The sequence below is a fragment of the Trichechus manatus genome, unplaced genomic scaffold (genome assembly GCF_000243295.1).
Source record: "Trichechus manatus latirostris isolate Lorelei unplaced genomic scaffold, TriManLat1.0 scaffold00177, whole genome shotgun sequence".
Taxonomy (NCBI): Eukaryota; Metazoa; Chordata; class Mammalia; order Sirenia; family Trichechidae; genus Trichechus; species Trichechus manatus.
The window spans coordinates 2,398,051-2,410,555 of NW_004444113.1; the positions used below are offsets into that span (position 1 = coordinate 2,398,051).

At 40.9% G+C, this 12,505-nt stretch overlaps 1 protein-coding gene across 3 annotated transcripts in view; it reads left to right on the plus strand.

Annotated features, from left to right (window-relative positions):
• IFNAR2 (interferon alpha and beta receptor subunit 2) overlaps window positions 1-12,505 on the plus strand; it is a 76,064-nt gene that overhangs the window by 28,654 nt on the left and 34,905 nt on the right. The window contains exon 1 of one of the 3 annotated variants that reach the window (XM_023741307.1): window positions 11,460-11,615. The exons of the other annotated variants lie outside the window; for them this stretch is intronic. The gene's annotated coding sequence lies outside the window, so the exon portion shown is untranslated. Of the gene's footprint in view, window positions 1-11,459; window positions 11,616-12,505 lie in introns of those variants that run through there. 3 annotated transcript variants of the gene reach the window in all.

The window sequence follows — 12,505 nt, forward strand, 5'->3', positions numbered from 1 at the left end:
ATGTTGAGGTGTAATCCCTACTGAAGGCTGTGGTTTTTGATCTTCATCAGTAAGTGCTTCAAGTCTTCTTCACCCTCAGCAAGCAAGGTTGTGTCATCTGCATATCTCAGGTTGTTAACGAGTCTTCCTCCGATCCTGATGCCACATTCTTCTTCATATAGTCCAGCTTCTCAGATTATTTGCTCAGCATACAGATTGAATAAGCATGGTGAAAGGATACAGTCCTGACACACACCTTTCCTGATTTTAAACCATGCAGTATCCCCTTGTTCTGTTCAGATGACTGCCTCTGGGTCTAAGCAGAGGTTCCTCATGAGCACAATTAACTGTTCTGGAATTCCCATTCTTTGCACTGTTATTCATAATTTGTTATGATCGACACAGTAGAATGCCTTTGCATAGACAATAAAACATAGGTAAACATCTTTCTGGTATTCTCTGCTTTCAGCCAGGATCCATCTGACATCAGCAGTGATACCCCTTGTTGCACATCCTCTTCTGGATCTGGCCTGAATTTCTGGCAGTTCCCTCTTGATGTCCTACTGCAACTGCTTTTGAATGGTCTTCAGCAAAATTTTACTTATGTGTAGTATTAATGATATTGTTCGATGATTTCTGCATTCTGTTGGATCACCTTTCTTTGGGATGGGCACAAATGTGAATCTTTAGGTGTATAGAAAAATGGAGCACGAATCCAGAGAGTTCCCACATACTCCCTCTCCCTTCCACACAGTTTGTCCTATGGTTAACATCTCGGCATTAATGTGATACATTTGTTATAACTGACGAGCCAATATTGATACATTGTTATTAACTCAAGTTCATAGTTTACATTAAGGTTCTCTCGGTATTGCACAGTTCTGTGGGTTTTGGCAAATGCACAATGTCATGTCTCCCCCATTATAGTAGCATACAGAAAGGTTTCACTGCCCTAAAAATCCCCTGTGCTCTATTCATCTCTCCCTTCCTCCCTCCCCCTGAATCCCTAGCAATCACAGATCTTTTTAGTGTCTGCATAGTTTTGCTTTTGGCAGAATGTCACGTAGTTGGAACCAAATCATATAGTATGTAGCCTTTACAGACAGGCTTCTTTCACTTAGCACTACGCATTTAAGTTTCCTCCGTGTCTTTCCATGACTTGATAGCTCATTTCTTTTTATTGCTGAATAATATTCCATTGTATGGATATACCACAGTTTGTTTATCCATTCACCTACATAAGGATGGAGCCCTGGTGGCGCCGTGGTTAAGAGCTTGGCTGCTAACCAAAAGGTCAGCAGTTCGAATCAACCAGCCGTTCCTTGGAAACCCTATGAGGCAGCTCTACTCTGTCCTATAGGGTCGCTATGCGTCAGAATCTACTCAACGGCAACAGGTATGTAAGGACATTTTGGTCACGTCCCGTTTTTGGCAATTATGAATAAACCTGCTATAAACATTTGTGTGTACGTTTTTGTGTGAACATAAGTTTTCAACTCATTTGGTAAGTATCGATTAGCGCAACTGCTGGATTTTGTGATAAAACTATGTTTAGTCTTGTTAGAAACTGCCAGACTGTCTTCCAAAGTGGTGGTACTGTTTTGCATTCCCACCAGCAATGAGTGAGAGTTCCTGTTACTCCACATCCTTGTCAGCACTTGGCATTGTCAGGTTTTTTGGATTTTAGTCATTCTAATAGGTATGTTGTAGGATCTCGTTGTTGTAATTTGCAATTCCCTAATGACATATGATGTTGAGTACATTTTCAAATGCTTATTTTCCATCTACGTATCTTCTTTGATGCGGTGTCTTCAGATTTTTTGCCCATTTTTTAATTGGGTTGTTTGTTTTCTTACTGTTGAGTTTTGAGAGGTCTTTGTATATTTTGGATACAAGTCCTTTATCAGATATGTGTTTTGCAAATATTTTCTCCTCGTCTGTGGCTTGTCTTTTCATTCTCTTAAGAGTGTCTTTCACAGATTAGAAGTTTTTAATTCTGATAAAGTCCAACTTATCAATCTTTTCTTTTATGGATTGTGCTTTTTGTGTTGTGTCTACAAAGTCATCACCAAACCCAAGGTCACCTAGATGTTCTCCTATGATGTCTTCTAGAAGTTTCATAGTTTTGAGTTTTATATTAGGTCTAGGACCTATTTTGAGTTAATTTTTGTGAAAGGTGTAAGGCCTAGGTCTAGATTCAATTTTTTGCAAGTAAATGTCCAGTTCTTCCAGTAACATTTGCTGAAAAGACTGTCCTTTCTCCATTGAATTGCCTTTGCTCCTTTGTCAAAGATCATTTGACTGTATTTTTGTGGGACTATTTCTAGTTTATTCTGTTCCACTGATCTATTCATTTATTTTTTCACCAACACCACACTGTCTTGGTTACTGTAGCTTTATAGTAAGTCTTTAAGTCAGGTAGTGACAGTCTTCCAATTCTGTTCTTCAGTATTATGTTGGCTATTCTGGGTCTTTTGCCTTTCCATATAAACTTTAGAATCAGTTTGTCAATTTCCACAAAACAACTTGCTGAGATTTTGATTAGGATTAAATTGTATCTATAGATCAAGTTGGGAAGAACTGACATGTTAACACTACTGAGTCTTCCTATTCATGACCATGGAGTATCTGCCCATGTATTTAGAACTTCTCTGATTGCTCTCATTAGCGTTTTATAGTTTTCCTCATATAGATCTTGTATACATTTTGTTAGATTTATACCTGTTTCTTTCCTCCCCCACTCACCTTTGGTGCTAATGTAAATGGTATTGTGCTTTAATTTCAGATTCCAATTGTTCATTGTTGGTATGTAGGAAAGTAATTGACTTTCGTATAGAACCTTGTATCCTACAACCTTGCTATAATCATTCATCAGTTGTTATTGTTGTTGTTTGTTTGTTGCGGATTTTGTTGTTGTTGTTGATTCTTTGAGGTTTTCTACAGATAGTCGTGTCACCAAAAAATAAAGAGTTTTATTTATTTAGTTATTTTTTTTATCTATATACCTAGTGTTTCCTTTTCTGGTCTTATTGCATTAGCTAGGACTTCCACTATGATGTTGAATACGAAGGGTGAAAGGGGACATCCTTGCCTTGTTACCCATCTTAGGGAGAAAGCATCCAATTTTTTGCCAGTAGATATGGTTGCTAGCTGTACATTTCTGGTAGATGCTCTTTATCAGGCTGTGGATAAACTCCTCTATTCTTAGTTTGCTGAGAGTTTTTATCATGAATGAGTGTTGGATTTTGTCAAATGCTTTCTCTGCACCTATCAATATGATCATATGATTTTTCTTCTTTAGTCTGTTGATGTGACGGATTACATTAATTGATTTTCAAGTGTTGAACCAGCCTTGTATACTTGGAATAAATCCCATTTGGTTGTGATGTAAAGTGAAACCCGTGAGAGTTGGAACTCGAGGCGACTGCCTTGTTTTTCTGGGTCTCATAAGTTTTCCGCCTTTAACGGGTACAGTCTTAGTACTTTTCTATCCCTCTCAATTAGTGGAAAATACATAAAATGTATTTGAGTTTTCCTTCTCTGATAGGTTTCCACCTTACACAGGTTCCAGCTTTCTCAGGTTTTACCATATAATTCTTTTTATACATTGTTGGATTTGATTTCCTAGTATTTTTTGATTTGCTAATATTTTTGCATCTATGTTTTTGACAGATATTAGCCTTTAATTTGCCTTTCCTATAACATCTTTGTCTGATATTGGTATTAATTTAATGCTAGCCTCATAGAATGAGTTAGGAAGTGTTCTCTCTGCTTTTATTTTCTGGAATAGATTGTAGAGAATTGGTACCATTTCTTTAAATGTTTGGTAGATTTCACCTATGAAACCATATAGGCCTGTTACTTTTTGTTTGGGGAGGTTATAAATTGTTGATTCAATTTCTTTAATAGATATAGGCCTATTCAGATGATCTATTTCTCCATGTGTGAGTTTTAGTAATTTGTGTCTTCAAGGAATTGGTCCATTTACGTAGTTATCAAATTTATGGGAATAGAGTTGTTCATAATATTTTTTATTATCATTTTAGTATCTATGGTATTAGCACTTATAGCCCTTCTTAACTTTCTGTTATTACTAATTTGTGTCTTCTTGCTTTTGTTTTTGGTTACCCTGACCAGAGATTTATCAATTTTATGGTATTTTCAAAGAACCAGTATTGATTTTCTCTATTAAATTCCTGTTTGCAATTTCACTGATTTCTGCTCTAATGTTTATTATTTATATTCTTCTGCTTACTTGGGATTTAATTTGCTATTCCTTTTCTGATTTTCTGAGGTTAGGTTATTAATTTTTGATCTTTCTTCTTTTCTAATGTATGCATTCAACGCTATGAACTTTCCTCTAAGCACTGCTTTCACTGCATTCAACAAATTTTGATAAGTTGCCTTTTCTTTTTCATTTACTTCAAAATATTTTTTAATTTCTCTTGAAATTTTTTCATGAACACATGTGTTATTTAGAAATGTATTGTTTAATGTGCAAGGACCTGGGGCTAGAAAACCAAAAGGGAAGAACATGCTCAGTATTTCTCAAACTGAAAGTACTGAAGAAAAAATTCAAGCCTCGAGTTGCAATATTGAATGATTCCATGGATAAATATTGAACAATGCAGGAAACAGCAAAAGAAGATGGAAGGAATACACAGAGTCACTGTACCATAAGAACCAATGGTAATGAAGGAAGAAGTCTAAGCTGGAATGAAGACATTGGCAAAAAACAAGGCTCTAAGAATTGATGCAATATCAACTGAGATATTTCAACAAACAGATGCAATGCTGGAAGTACTCACTCGTCTATGCCAAGAAATTTTGAAGACAGCTAGCTGGCCAAAAGACTGGAAGAGATCTATATATGTGCCTTATTTGCAGATGATATGATACTATACATAGAAAACCCTAAAGACTCCACAAGACAACTACTTGAACTAATAGAAAGATTCAACAGAGTAGCAGGATACAAGATAAACATACAAAAATCAGTTGGATTCCTATCCACCAATAAACAGAATGATGAAAAGGAAATCAGGAAAACAGTACCATTTATAATAGCCCCTAAAAAAATAAAATATTTAGGAATAAATCTAGCCAGGAATGTAAAAGACCTATACAAACAAAACTACAAAACACTACTGCAAGAAACCAAAAGAGATCTCATAAATGGAAAAACATACCATGCTCATGGATAGGTAAACTCAACATTGTGAAAATGACAATTCTATCCAAAGTAATTTACAAATACAATGCAGTTCCAATCCAAATACTAACAACATTCTTTAAAGAGATGGAAAAACTAATCATTCACTTTATATGGAAAGGGAAAAAAGTAAGTAAAGCACTATTGAAGAGGAAGAATAAAGTAGGAAGACACACACTACCTGACCTCAGAACCTACTATATAGCTATTGTAGTCAAAACAGCCTGGTACTGGTACAACGACAGATACATTGATCAATGGAACAGAATTGAGAACCCAGATGTAAATCCATCCACCTACGGTCACCTGATCTTCAACAAGGACCCAAAGTCCACCAAATGGGGAACAGTTTTTTTAACAAATGGTGCTGGCAAAACTGGATGTTCAACTGCAAAAAAATGAAACAGGACCCATAGCTCACACCATACACAAAAACTAATTCAAAATGGATCAAAGACCTAAATATAAAGCCAAAAACTATAAAGTTCATAGAAGAAAAACATAGGATCAATGCTAGAGGCCCTAATACATATACATGCTTATTCCAAAGAAAGGTGATCCAACTGAATGTGGAAATTATCAAACAATATCATTAATATCACATGCATGTAAAATTATGCGAAGATACTTTACAAATGGTTACAACATTACATTGACAGGGAACTGCCAGAAATTCAAGCAACATTAAGAAAAGGACATGGAACCAGGGATATCATCGCTGATGTCAGATGGATCCTGGCTGAAAGCAGAGAATACCAGAAAGATGTTGACCTGTGTTTTATTGACTATGCAAAGGCATTCTACTGTGTGGATCATAACAAATTATGTGTAACATTGTGAAGAATGGAAATTCCAGAACACTTAATTGTGCTCATGAGGAACCTGTACATAGACGAAGAGGCAGTCATTTGAACAGAACAAGGGGATACTGCATAGTTTAAAATCAGGAAAGGTGTGTGTCAGGGTAGTATTCTTTCACCATACTTATTCAATCTGTATGCTGAGCAAATAATCTGAGAAGCTGGACTATATGAAGAAGAATTCGGCTTCAGAATTGGAGGAAGGCTTATTAACAACCTGTAGTATGCAGATGACACAACCTTGCTTGCTGAAAGTGAAGAGGACTTTAAGCACTTACTGATGAAGATCAAAGACCACTGCCTTTAGTATGGATTACACCTCAACATAAAGAAAACAAAAATCCTCACAAGTGGACCAATAAGCAACATCACAATAAAAGGAGAAAAGACAGAAGTTGTCAAGGATTTCATTTTACCTGGATCCACAATCAACGCCCATGGAAGCAGCAGTCAAGAAATCAAAGGACGTATTGCATTGGGCAAATCTGCTGCAAAAGACCCCTTTAAAGTATTGAAAAGCTAGAAGTTACTTTGAGGACTAAGGTGCATCTGGCCCAAACCATGATATTTTCAATTGCCTCACATGAACGCAAAAGCTGGACAATGAATAAGGAAGACTGAAGAAGAATTGATGCCTTTGAATTATGGTGTTGGCAAAGAATATTAAATATACCATGGAGTGCCTCCGTAACTCTGCCCCCTATGTGATTTGTTGTATATGGGGATATATATGCAGCACCCACAAACTTGAATATACATGTGTCTACAGCTACACCTATACATACCTGTGTATTTGCTCACATATGCCTTCCCAAACACATATATGCGTTCATATCTACCTATGTAACCACACACATATTTTTTGGTTGTTTTTACTGTTGTTGCAAAATTGTATATGTTACAGCATTTACCAAAATTGTCCCTTTTTCTCATTGTCTTAGTTATCTAGTGCTGCTATAACAGAAATACCACAAGTGGATGGCTTTAACGAATAGAAATTTATTCTCTCACAGTCTGGTAGGCTAGAAGTCTGAATTCAGGGCACCAGCTCCCCCAGAAGGCTTTCTCTCTCTGTTGGCTCTGGAGGAAGGTCCTCATCATCAATCCCCTGGTCTAGGAGCTTCTCAGCACAGGGACCACAAGTCCAAAGGACACTCGAGCTCCTGGCTCTTTTGCTTGGTGGTATGACGTCTCCCTGTCTCTCTGCTCGCTTCTCTCTTTTATATCTCAAAAGAGATTGACTGAAGATACAATCTAATGTTGTAGATTGAGCCCTGCCTCATTAACATAACTGCCTCTAATTCTGCCTCATTAACATCATAGAGGTTGGATTTACAACACATAAGAAAATGACATCCAATGACTAACTTGTGGACAGTCACATAATACTGGGAATCATGGCCTAGCCAAGTTGACACACATTTTTGGGGAACACAAGTCAGTCCATAACAATCATGATATATTATTTTTTTGATATGCTGTTTAATTCTGTTGGCTAGAATTTTGTTGAGAATTTTTGCATCTATATTCATGAGGGATATGAGTCTATAATTTTCTTTTTTAGTGGTATCTTTGCCTGGCTTTGGTATCAAGGTTATGCTGGCTTCATAGAACAAATTAGAGAGTATTCCTTCCTTTTCTGCATTCTGGAATAGTTTGAGTAGAATTGATGTCAACTCTTCTCTGAATGTTTGGTAGAATTCTCCAGTGAAGCCATCTGGGCCAGGGCTTTTTTTTTTGGTGGGATTTTTTTTTTTTTTAGTTACATTTTCAATTTCTTCTTTTATTATGGTTCTGTTCAAATTTTCTACCTCTATTTGTGTTATTTCAGGTAGGTAGTGTGTTTCTAGAAATTTTGTGCATTTCTTCTAGGTTTTCAAATTTGTTGGAGTATAATTTTTCATAACATTCTGTTACGATTCTTTTTGTCTCAGTTGGTTCTGTTGTAACGTCACCCATCTCGTTTCTTATTTTGGTAATTTGCATCTTCTCATTTTTTCCTTTTGTCACTTCAGCCAGTGGTTTGTCAATTTTGTTGATCCTCTCAAAGAACCAACTTCTAGCCTTGTTAATTCTTTCTATTGTTTTTGTTTTCTATTTCATTTATTTCTGCTCTAATCTTTATTATTTCCTTTCTTCTGGTGACTGTGGACTTCTTTTGCTGTGTCTTTTCTATCTGTTTGAGTTGTAGGGTTAAGCTGCTGATTTTGGCCCTTTCTTCTTTTTTAATGTGTGCATGTATTGCTATAAATTGTCTTCTGAGCACTGCTTTTGCAGTGTCCCAGGGGTTTGGGTATGTTGTGTTTTCATTCTCATTTGATTCTAAGAATTTTTTAAATTCATTTTTAATTTCTTCTATTTAATTTTAATTTCTTAGTTTTTAAGTAAGATGTTACTCAGTTTCCATGTGTTCAATTTTTCCCTTGTTCTGTTATTAATTTCTAGTTTTATAGTGTTATGATCAGAGAAGATGCTTTATGTTATTTCTATGTTTTTGAATTTATTTAGGCTTGCTTTGTGGCCTAAACTATGGTCTATTTTGGAGAATGATCCAGGTGTGATGGAGAAAAACATGTACCATGCTGCCCTTGGGTGGTGCGTTATTTAGATCTTCTGTATCTTTGCTGAGTTTCTCTCTAGTTGTTCTGTCCATCACCAAAAGCGGTGTGTTAAAGTCCCCTACTATTGTTGTAGGACTGTCTATTTCTCTTTTCAATTCTGTTAGAGTTTGTTCTATGTATTTCAGAGGTCTGTCATTGGTCATGTAAGTATTTATTAGGGTTATGCCCTCTTGACGGATTGACCCTTTAATCATTATATTGTGCCCTGCTTTGTGTCTTATAATGGATTTTGACTTTAAGTCTATTTTATCAGAGATTAATATTGCCACTCCTGCTTTCTTTTGGTTATCGTTTGCTTGACATGTTTTTTTTTCTCCCATCCTTTGATTTTTAACCTATTTTTGTCTCTTTGAGGATAGGAGTGATAACTTCCGAGCTCTTTACATGTTGAAGCAGGCTGCATTTATTCTTTAAAACCTTTCCCCTGATTACATAAGTAAAAACATTTACCATAGAAAATTTAGAACATAAACAGAAGAAAATAAAAATTACCCATGCTTGCCCAATCTGTAATTAATCACAGTTAACTTTTTATATATTTCTATTTTTAATGTATGTTTATATAACATCATGCATACACTGCACGGAGTGTGGACTGGCTCCCCCCACCCCCAACACACACCTTCAGAGACCATCTGCAGCTCCTCTAAAACCAGCGCTGAAAATATTTTCACTGTTGTGTGTCTTTTGTAGGGACAGGCTCTCACGATCAGTCCTTTAGATTTCACAGGGCTGGTGGGAATTCTGTTGCTCTTGAAGACGGGGTGTAATGTAAGAGCCAGCGCCATGACATTTGTCTTTATGATCACCCCTGTGCCTAGCATATAGAAGGGATTCAGCAAATGTTAGTTGCCTTCATGGATGAAAATGTTCCTTTTTGAATCCACAAACAGTATGAAACAACCTCCCCCTCCCTTTTCTCAGATGACAGAAAGCTGAAAGCTAGACTGAATGCTCAATGAGAATAACCTAGGTGGTTAGTAAAGTCCCTGAGTTGTGCAAACCATTAACACATTCAGGGGCTAACACAAAGACTGGAGGTTCAAGTCCACCCAGAGGCACTTCAGAAGAAAGGCTTGGCAGTCTAATTCCCAAAAATCAGCCACTGAAAGCTCTATGGAGCACAGTTCTGCTCTGATGCACATGGGGTCACCATCAGTCATAATCCACATAGCTGCAACTGGTTTAGGCTGTTAGAGTATTTTTCTCTTTCTCCTTCAAAAGGGTTTTAACATTGCCATTGAGGTGCCTTTAATGTTTAAGAATATAACTCAGAGCAAACCAAACCAGCTGCTGTGGAGTCCACTCCAACTCACGGTGAGCCCACGCGTGGCGGCAGGGCTGGGTGGCCCCGTAAGCAAGCTAAGCACGGCCTATTTGTGCTTACTTACTAATCTGTAGTGAGCAATTTCACCACATCTTTGTGAAAACATGTGAAATTGCTCACTACAGATTAGTAAGCACAATTAAGCCCGTGCTTACCTTGCTTACTGGGTCATCTGCCCTTGCCAGGGACTGTCAATTTGAAAAGAGGCTTTGATTCTGTAGGAAGGTGCTGTGGGGTTGGGAGAGAGACAGATGCCAGCCATACCTTGAAGCAGAATCTTTGATGTGGTGAAAAAATGTGAAATTGTTCCCTACAGATGATCTGGTAAGCAAGGTAAGCACCGTGCTTACCTTGCCTGTTGGATAATCCGCCCCTGGTGTCAGAGTAGAACTGTGCTCCTTAGGGTTTTCAGTGGCTATGATCTTTCCGAAGTAGAAAAGATCACCAGGCCTTTCTGACCAGGCGGTGATTCGAACTGTCAACCTTTTGGTAGTAGTTGAGCACTTAACCGTTTGTGACACCCAAGGACTTCTATTTTTACTGTTTTGGAAGTTAAAATCCGTTGCCGTCCAGTCAATTCCGACTGATAGCGACCCTATAGGACAGAGTAGACCTACCCCATAGGGTTTTCAAGGAGTGGCTGGTTGATACTAACTGCCGACCTTTTGATTAGCAGATGTAGCTCTTAACCACTGCCCCACCAGGGTTTCCTTTTGGAAGTTACAGGGTATAAATAGTAAGCACAATAATGAAGGTCTTTGTCTTTCCTCTCCACCTACTCGGAAACATCGAGGAGGGTAGCATGGAGGAAAGGCCCGCTAAGGAGGGGAACCAAAAAAACCAAACCCGTCGCCCTCGAGTCGATTCCGACTCCTAGCGACCCTACAGGACTGAGGAGAACTGCCCCATAGGGTTTCCAAGGAGCGCCTGGTGGATTCCAACTGCCGACCTTTTGCTTAGCAGCCGAGCTCTTAGCCACGGCACCACCAGGGTTTCCCTGAGAAGGGGAGGGGACCAATATTTACAAAGACCTGCTTGAGCTGGGAACTGTACCAAGCCTTGACAAGTGTGAGAGGTAGGTATTTTTAACCTCATCCTATAGAACAAGAGAACGATGATCAGAGAGGTTTAAATAACTGATAAGTTGCGGAGCCCGGAGAGAACCCATTCAGTCGTTCATTCATCCGTTCCATTTTCACTGTTTTCTGAATGCCAGCCCCTGTTCGATCCCCTAAACCCGCGGTAAACAAAGCCCAAATCCGCGTCTGCCTGGGCGGCCGCGCGGGGAGAGGACGCCTCCCAGACAGAGCGCGCTAAGCCCGCCCCGGCGCGCGTTCCCGGAGCGGCTGGAGGCCGGGCTCCGCGCGCGTCCCCGCGCCGGGACTTTCCTGTCGCCGCCGCCGCCGCAGCAGCCGCCCTCCCGAGCGGGTCAGCGGCTCACGACCCGCGGCTCTGCCCGCGCTGCCGCCGGCCTCGCCCGAGGAGGTGGCCCGGCCGCCTCTGCCCGAGGGGCCGCCGGCAGCGCGCGTCCTGGCCGCCAGCGCCGATCGGGGTGCGGGGCTCCGGGGAGACGAGGCCATCCCCGCGGGCGGGAGCCACGAGGACGGACTGCAGAGGTACCGCGGGGATGGCGGGGACCGGGGGACGCTCGTGCCGCAGACAGTAGGGCCAAACGCCGCCCCCGCCCGCTGCCGCTTCCCGGAACCGCTCTCTTGATTCCGCGCCATCTCAGGTCGTCGGCTCGCCCGCCTCTCCTCCCGGCGCAGGGGACTTTCGCCTGCGCGCCCCGCACCCCGGTCCCCCACAGCCGCCGGGTCATTTGCAGGCCCCCCTGGCTGTGCCCTGCACCCCTCCCCCGGCGGGCTGCCCTCAGACCCTGCCCGAGCGCGCGCCATCCAGCGCCCCTGCTAGCACCCCTCTTTCTTTGCGCCGGGTCCTGTGTCGTCGTCCCCCGCCCAACGGAAGCCCGGGATGCTCCGGCACTTGGGGCTGCAAAGTGGGAGCCATTGTAAAGTTTGAGGATCGAATTCCTCAAGATCACCCCACCTTGCAAAACTGAATTATCAGCTCCGGCCTCGGGTTTGGGGACTCCACCCGGCTCCCTCACATACCATGAAGACGCGCTTGTCCAGGTGCCGGGGAAGGTCACGGAGGGGGAACCCAGGCTGGAGTGCCCTGCGTCCTTCCAGACCGCCGCTGGGAAGCTGGAGGGGTAGGGGAGGAGGGCCCATGGCCGCTGAGGCAGGGGATGGACTCCTCTCCCGTGTCGGAAGGATTACCTGGTGTGAGCACCAACTGGAGCAAATCAACTCTTTTAGCCAAGTAGCGAGTTCGCTCCCCCAACCCGCCTGTTTAGATGTGGTGGTGATGGTGTGCGGTCGAGTTGGTTTATTTGGATAGTCATGGCTTTTTTGAGAAACTCTAGATATCCCTCCTCCTGCTCTTCTTTTAATATTTGTCTAATTTCCTTGATTTGTTTCGCAAGTGGTCTTAGAGACATAGAACC